At 44.9% G+C, this 8,460-nt stretch overlaps 1 long non-coding RNA gene across 2 annotated transcripts; it reads right to left on the minus strand.

Moving 5' to 3' along the window:
• Positions 1–631: 631 nt before the first annotated feature.
• On the minus strand, positions 632–4,562 carry LOC129384494 (uncharacterized). 2 transcript variants are annotated; one of them, XR_008612212.2, is made up of 4 exons: positions 2,913–4,562; positions 2,549–2,775; positions 2,317–2,475; positions 632–1,747 (listed from the first exon to the last, which is right to left on the minus strand). It is a non-coding gene; the product is annotated as an uncharacterized lncRNA (long non-coding RNA). The 2 variants fall into 2 exon arrangements; XR_008612211.2 differs by having other exon boundaries at positions 2,549–4,559.
• Between the last annotated feature and the right edge of the window lie 3,898 nt (positions 4,563–8,460).

Consider the following 8,460-nt stretch of genomic DNA (forward strand, 5'->3'; position numbering starts at 1 on the left):
CGCCATCGAGACGCTGCGTCTCGGTTTGCGAGGGTAAACCGTTCTTGCCCAGCGCTGTTAGCGATAACCGCGGTATCGGCGTTCCATGGAAATAGTTCGTGTTGGCGGATTAAAAACGATCTGCTGGACAACGCTTAAGGTCAATATCATGAATTGCACATTTAAGGAAAATTCCGCTTTCGAGAAAATTGAATTCCCAAACCGCGTTCAAATGATCGCATCACGGTTGGCGGTCTTTTCGTTGGCCCGTTCTAGAGGCTGACGAACGCTGGAAAGAACATAAAAGACGCCACGCTGATTGAGACCGAAAACGGCGTTCCGGGGACGGGCGCTACCTAAATAAAGAAAGCAGGACGTTAGGCACGCTGTAGCCAAGTTTTGCTTGCTCGTTTCCCTTATAGAGTAAGGGCTCCTGCATATTTTAACGATATTGCTTGCAAACAATGGCATGTGACATAAACAGCGAGAATAGCTTATTGCGTTTGGTACTTTAGCGAGGTGTGATATATCTACGGCGCACGGAGGACGCTGGTGTATGCGTCCGTGCGGATTGCTTATACAGAAAAGTAACGGTGGGGAAAAGTCGCCAATGACTACTGCATGTACTTATTGCATGCAGTAGTCATTGGAGTCATATTGCATGTTGGGAAGTACTGCGCATTCTAGTAATTTTCGGTTCCTTATCATTTTTTCGTGGCGAAGACATTAAACAACGTATTGTCGCGTAGGCGTGGCGTGGCGCGCATTCGAACAAAGGCCTCGTATTTGGACGTTTCGAATGTATCTTTATCACGCTTATGTGAACTGCTATTTTGCCTACCAATGTACTCCTTATACTGAGTACGTACAGGGGTGTCCAAAACTTCACAGGCCGCGATGCCCTCCATGGTAATAAATAGGATGGCGGCCTGGGAACATTTGAACACCCCTGTACGGGGTATTAACATTTATCCTTGTAAGTCCGGGTTATATGGGTCAGAGGTCAGGATGTGTCGGTGGTTTTATATTGTGCATCGGTTCGCTATTCATTCAAAGCGGTTTCCTGGTACAGTTATGACGTGTACATATGTTTTTGGTAATTAACGAAGCGTGCACTTATTGATATTTTCAGACCGTGCTGATGCCATGCCGTCCGGCGGTCCAAGCTACGGCAGCTACTGCTGTGTGTCGTGGTGCTTTGACAACGGCAGAACCCAGAAGAAGCCTATCTTGACTTGGAATAAAAACTTTGCGGAAACTCTGTCTCTTTGATACATATGAGCGCTTGTACCAAAACACAGAAGACAAGCGCGATGGATAAAGCCGTAGTGAATTATGATTACCTATATCTCCATCTGTTACAACTTAATCGAAATAAAAATTGCCTCACGACCTCAATTCACACCAAACATTGAACTCGACAAAATAGGGAATCGCTAAACCAAAATGATAAATAAAAGCGTCGCCATTTGGGTGACGAAAAGTGGTCTGAAATGACAAGCTTCCGCTACAGCCCAACGTCGGTTACGAGGGGTAATCCAAATTTCGCGCCAGCGAAACCGAAACAGGAAGTGCAGGCCAGTTGCTCTCATCAACCGCCAGGCGCGCTAGGGTCGATTGGGCCGCTGGGGGTGTATGGGAGTGTCCACTCTTAACTTTTTTTTCTTTCTGTATGCTGCAGTGCAGCTTCATTTGTAAGTATGCCCTGCAGAAGCGTGCGCACGGCATGACCGGTGTCCGTTCCTCCGTATCTGGAAAAAAAGTTCACCTGCACGAACCAGCGCATGTAGAGTTAAACGAGACATCGAAATACGTGGTTATCGTGGTCTGTAAAAAATAATGGTCAGGATAAGAAATATGATCGCTCTCGTTTTAAATGTTTGAACCACATAAAACAAATATATCTAGAAACAACGTTCTATGACAGAATGGCATATGGCTACGGTATTGTATGAATGACAAAATGAAAATCAGCCAAATATTAAACATGAATACATAGTTTCTCTAAAAAGAAAACAGAGCTAGCATGTCACTCACCATCTGTTCCATGCGGGAATCTGAAGCTAAATATTCCTCTAATATACGCTTTAGAGCCGCCCAAGGAAACATGAGGACAGGAAGGATAGATTTACTGGCTTGGCTCAGAATATCATTAAAAAAAAAAACCATCCAGGCAGCGCGATAAATGAATACAACACGTAGTTGCACAAACAAAATAGCACGCAGACTGCCACGAGACAAATGTATAGGTATATACATAACGTCGAGACCACGGTGACAAAGTATTACACGTAAACTACGAAAATGCAACAACAGAAAAATTGAGGAACAACTTACATATGGGCTATCCGCAGGGTTTCACATACGCGGCTTCTTGTCTGATGTTCCTAGATCTACTCTAGTCCACATGCGGAGATGTGCCACACACAATCCATTCTTACCTGCAATGCACCAGACGTATATATCGTACAGGAATTTACAGTTTTGTTTTTTCATCTGTGGGAAAGAACGAAAGCAACTTCTAATTAATTATGACTTTTCCGCAATGACAACCAATCAAGCGTCTTACCTGATTTATTCCCGAATGGTGGTAACAGTTCTGAGCGTAGCAGGTCATTCGCACACTGTGCTTCAATTTAAGCGGTGTCGTTCGAGTGTTTCCTAGAGAAAAATTAAGGAAAATACAAGACGAAAAAATAATATTAGAAATGTATACATGAAAGTACGTCTCACATTTCCCTGTCCCAACTCTCGAACGCTTGATCCGTTCTCATATAAAGCCTCTTTTTTTTCTTCCTGTCAGAAAAAAATAAGCCCAAAAAACAAGGAGTTTATCATACGTTGCAAAACCATTTACGCAATACAAAGCGAGTTTTGTTCAGATGAAAAAGACAGTCATGCATTACACAACGTGAAATTCGAATGCCACTTACGAGTACGCATATCTTGAACGGCGACATACGGCGGCTCCACTGCATGGAAAGGGCTTGCGCTGTTCTTGTCCATGTCACTTTTGTGTAGTTCGCGTTTATATGCGCAGTCCATGATAACAGAAATGCACCAACTAGTCTACCAAGAGACGCGGAACGAGCTGGCATCCAGAGCTAGCATTTGGCGGCAACTCACGTCACTGCTTGCGCCCCCGCGCCATTTCGTGGGAACTCGCCTGCGCCCCTGCGAGCAGCCGGCTTTGAGCGTGACGAAGAAAAAAATGGCTGTGGCTTAGCTAAGGTTAAGCCCAGGATGCGAAGCATACTAGCCTTTATTTTAGTTGTTGAACCACTGTTTAGCCTGGTGAACTGCTGTTGCTTGGCTATATTTGGTTCGGCTAGACGAAGAAACAACTCATGCGTTACTCTGCTTCGCCTTCAAGAGTGGAACGCGAGAGCGTTCCCGTCGACCCGCCAAGGGGTGTAAGACAATGGGCTACGGCGCAGCGACTACGCGCCCCGCATTGGACGCGGTGAGCGTCGAGCAACGCAGCATTCGGCGCGGCAACGAAATGTGCGCCTGAGCAAGCGACGCCCGCCTGAGCCTTAGAAACAGCTCGTTTCTAAGGCAACACCGCATTCACTAGAGGCGCTTTTGTACCGCTTTGAAGCATCGTACATCGTACTCGTGGCTCAGTGGACAATAAGGAAAAAAAAAAAAAAAAACTCGTGGCTCAGTGGTAGCGTCTCCGTCTCACACTCCGGAGACCCTGGCTCGATTCCCACCCAGCCCATCTTGCAAGAGTTGAGCCAAAGCCACCTAGAAACAAGCGCAGCTGCTTATATACCGCCGCGACGCCGCGAGCGACGGCGCGAGTTGGAGCCCCGTTTCTCCTCTGTCGTGACGTCACGGTGTCACGTGGTATTGAAGGCGACACCGCCGCGCCTGAGGAGCTGGGTTGAGCTCTAGTAATATGCTTCGCATAAAAATAGACAGCAAGGAAAGTCCCCCTTCGCTTTCTCGCCCCGTCCTCGCTGGTGGGAGCTGATGCTGACAGAGAGAATCGCCCGTCCCTGCTTTCCAAGAACCTCTTCATTCCTTCTGGGAGAGGGAGATGCGACAGCGCAATACGACCTCGGTTCCCCACACTTTTCCTTTTTTTTTTGTGTCAGGCGCTTCCTGTGAGCGCGTTGCCGTTTCCTTTTGGTGTGCGTGCTGTGCACGTGCGTGCGTGTGTGTGTGTAATATTTTGCAGGGATTGGTAGCTCTATACGAACATGTATATAGCTTATGTAAACAATAATTTTGAACTATTCAATGCGCCGAACAGTACTTTGGGTGCTATGCACGTTAGCATGTAGGTTCTGTTTTCTCTTTTGGAAGTATTGTATAAATATTGTATAATCTTGTGTTGTTTCCTTTTGTACTTGTTCATTATTGTATACCTGTTATTACCGTGTGCAATTCTCTTTGTTTGAAAAGTCTCGCTGTAAAGGCTCTGCCAAGCGAAAGGGGGCTGCGGCTTTGTCAATCTGCATCTGACAGCTTTTTCTTCGCCTCCGCTGTCTGTACCTTTACAAGGCAGAAATAAATAATTTGAATTTTAATAAATATTTATCGTCAAAGCATCACGTCTACATGTGCACGAAGTTCGATAGGTGCAGCATGCATACACAGTCAATACGCTTCCCAGGGAGCTTTGCACGAAAATGGTACATATGCTTCACAGGAGACGGCGCTTGAAAAAACACTCATGATATACCATGAATTTATTAATTCTTAACTGCTTGATTGTTGAACGTCATGAGTTAATTGAGCAAAAATTGGTAGAATTTGATCTAACTCTAGTTCTTCCCAATCAAATCCACGTCGACAGCAGAAATGCTCCATTTTATTATTTACATTGATTGGCATGCAGCCTTAATTATTCTTAGACGAATCGACAATAGCTACAAAAATTTCAGATTTCGACATCTCTTCACAATTCGGCTTCGTATAATCGCTTCTTTCACCCTCCCCAGTGAAAACATCTAACTGAAATGTTTCCCTTATAGAACTGTACAGTCCACGAGTCGCCTGCGCTTAGATAGTTTGACGATTTTTGCTGTGCTGCGACAGGGCCGTTTACAATTAACACGCCGTTCGCGAACAGTTTTGCTTGACTCTTTCCGCAGTTCGGATGATATTACGAGAACTGTCTAATGCAATATCCACTTGATTAAATTTTGTTCCCCGTTAAATAGTTATTTTCTCGATAGTTTAACTACAAAAGAAGAAAGCAATAATGAACGACACAATAGTGTTTTTGAAGTAGTGAAATATTGTGCTTTTTGGTAAAGCAAATGTAATACTTACGCGATATGTCTTCTTCTTGCGACTTGCACACTGGTCTCCACATACTCTTGCTCGCAAAATAGTGGTCGTTGCATGCGCATCCGCATATATGGCGAAAATAAATGTGATTCTGATTTCATTATTCACTCTAATTACTAGAGTTCGATCAGTTCAGAATAAAACACAGAACCATCCTTTAGCCGGAAGGTGATCTAACTGCCAGATGAACTGTCACTAACGTCTGTATGTGATGGTTGCTGTTTTTCCTCGTGTGATGAACCGCCGTCATCGGTTTTGTACAGCTGGTATATATTCCGTCATTATATATATTCGTCCGTCAACATTTGTTACGCTAAAGCAACAACAACAAAAAATTGCTGCCTCTCACTCCTTCAAAGCACTGCGCAGCCTGTCGGAACGCACTGGAGCGTGCGAACGCATGGCCTGAAGGCTCAATTTCAAAGTGTTGTTCAGTTGCTGCCTGAACCACTCGTGAAGACCTTTCGTGCCACGTTACTTTATTATGCTAGCTTTTCTTGTGACCGATGACAAGAAATTAAATTTAGCGGCCTCTGCAAGACTAAGCTGCATCAACACAGTTTCTTAAATATACAAATTGGCTCAGCGGCTGTCGGACAGTTTGCATGGTCCCTTGTGGCACGTCACTAAAACAACAATTAAACGCTTAGCGTATATGCACTAAATGACGCGACCACTAATATAACATGAGAGGGGACTTTCGGTCTCACAACAAAAAACTACATATATATATATATATATTACACGAAGTGATGCCGCAAGGAAACAGGAAACGACGTATAAAAGCGGGTGCTCGCAAAGCGCAATTTATTCCTTGTTACTGCGAAATGCCGTCGCAAAATGCCGTGAAAGGACGAGTGCCTGCACAATTACTCGTTGTTACTGCTGACTTCTTTGTCACCGTCGACGATGACGGTTTCTGCCCCCCGTGCGACCAAAGTTATTCGGCAGGCAGCACTTCAGAAATACCCGTAATAGAATCGAATACGGCGAAGGCACTGTGCGTCGATTCTCCGGGCGAAGGCCGCTCGCTTGGCGCGCCTGCACATCACCGCCGATCGTCTCGCACAAGGTTTCGATTAATACGCCGTAACCATGTTGATGCGGCACTAAGAGCGTTTTAAACCGGGGGATAAAGGCGGCGCGAAATGAACAGTGAGAACTCCCAGCTCGGGCGCTCTTGCGCACGGTGAAATTTCAGCGTTAGATAAAGTAAAAGAAAAATAGCACACGTTATGTTCACGTCACGAACCCGAATATAATGCGAGGCGCGTTCCAAGGCTCGAAATTTCGGGGGAAAAACTCGCGCTATATTCGTGCAAATATTAAGTGCGTATCTCTCGTGTGTCGCCTCTTCTCTGGCTCACGCTGGTAGCAGCAAGTAAAGAACACCTCCTTTTATAGTAATGTTATTTCATTATTTCAATGGTCAACTTACACCAGCATTCAGGCACATCCAACTACGTGTGTCTCTGTGTGTGGCTGTACCCATTCGCTACATTATGTCACTAATTACAAATATTCATTTAGGCGTAAACCTTGTTTATGCATTATGGTACATGTCTTTATCAATTAGACGTCATTTCGGATGTTCGGTGGTCTCGATTTGTCACGTAAGTGCATCATAGCCCCATATAAAAACCAGAAAACATGTATATTCGAACGCGGAAACCGAAAGTTCGATCAGGTCAAACGACTTTTTTTTTTTTTTCATATATGTGCCAGCTAGAAGAAGTGCGAAATATCTACCGGACGTTCATATGTAAAATATCCACAATGAGACTTCCGACGGATGCGATTTCGTATACTGAGGCAGTACTTGCATGAGTCATATATCGTAATGACGAAGCTTTATTTTAGATGAGAGCTATAGGCCGCGTGCACCGCCTATAGAGGCGCCACTGATAGCCACCTAGCGGGCGCTTCCAACAATACGCGTGGGAGCAGTAGCAGACGACAACGCTTTGCAGCAAGGGTGACTGAAGTTCGCGGCTGCGATTTGTCCTTGGTTCGGGCGCCAGACTGCTTCTTCTGCGGTGACAGCTGTAGGGAAGACGCAGACCTCTGTGGGAGCGGGTATGAACAAGGTGTTACCGGTGTTTGGGGCAACATGGTCCACATACGCGCCAGGTGCGTCCCGCAGACAAACGCCATGAAGACCATTTACATGAAGTGGAGCTCATGTAAACTAGCCGACAAATTTTGTTGACTAATGCGATGTCTCGACCGTTTTTTTTATTTAATTCTACCCTTGCCGTAATGCTGCTTCTGTACCTCAATAATAAGCACCCGTCGTTAGTGCAGACTTAGATAACAAATCCGCACGGTGCGATGTCTGCATATACCGTTGTGATTTTTCTGCCGATGAATACATGTGACGCCGCCGAATAAGTGTAGTGAAAGTCGCCTGAAGCAGAATAATTGCGAATTTATTGATAGAAACGCGTACACTATAGTCAACGAAGCCACCAAACGCACGGGTTAATAAAAGCGCGTGTTAGCGCTGTACCGCCGATGAACTGCCGTTCGCGCTGCAGTTCTTGCAATTTTAAATTCCCTAAGGGAACTGCTTGGAAACGTACAAAGCTATAGTGTGACTAACATTGCAGTACTTTTTTTAAATGTTACTAGAGAGAATGGCCACATGATATATTGAAAGGCAGAGCAGCGCCAGTCAAATTAGATACAGCGCTGGCGGCAAGGCCGGGTTTAGTCCTATGCGGCGTAATCATAATAAGAAATAATTCAGCTGAGTGCAAAATTCACTTGCAAGAAGCGACTACGTTGTGAAACAAACAAATCACTCGGCGTGTTAAGTCTGCTCAGACAGCATCAAGGTATGATGATGTGACGCGAACTACTCAGCGAAAAATGGATCAGCGAAAAATAGAACAAAAATACCATATGCAGTAACTATTAGCAATTCTCGCCCTGAGCTACCTATTTTCTAAACACATTTCCCAAAAAACCACAATATCTAAGGTGCCCTCGGGCGAAATGAATAAAGCTGTTAAAGAAGCACTTGCTTGGTGTCATTCCGATAAGACACAGCGTGATTTATACCCTTTACAAACGAGGCAGGGTGAAAACCTCGCAGCTCAAAAGAATCAAGAGTTATGCATGAAGCAACTAGAAACAGTTAAACATGGGCGAAGCCACGCATAAAATAAATGTAAA

Source organism: Dermacentor andersoni, chromosome 9 (assembly GCF_023375885.2).
Source record: "Dermacentor andersoni chromosome 9, qqDerAnde1_hic_scaffold, whole genome shotgun sequence".
In the NCBI taxonomy this organism is placed as follows: domain Eukaryota; kingdom Metazoa; phylum Arthropoda; class Arachnida; order Ixodida; family Ixodidae; genus Dermacentor; species Dermacentor andersoni.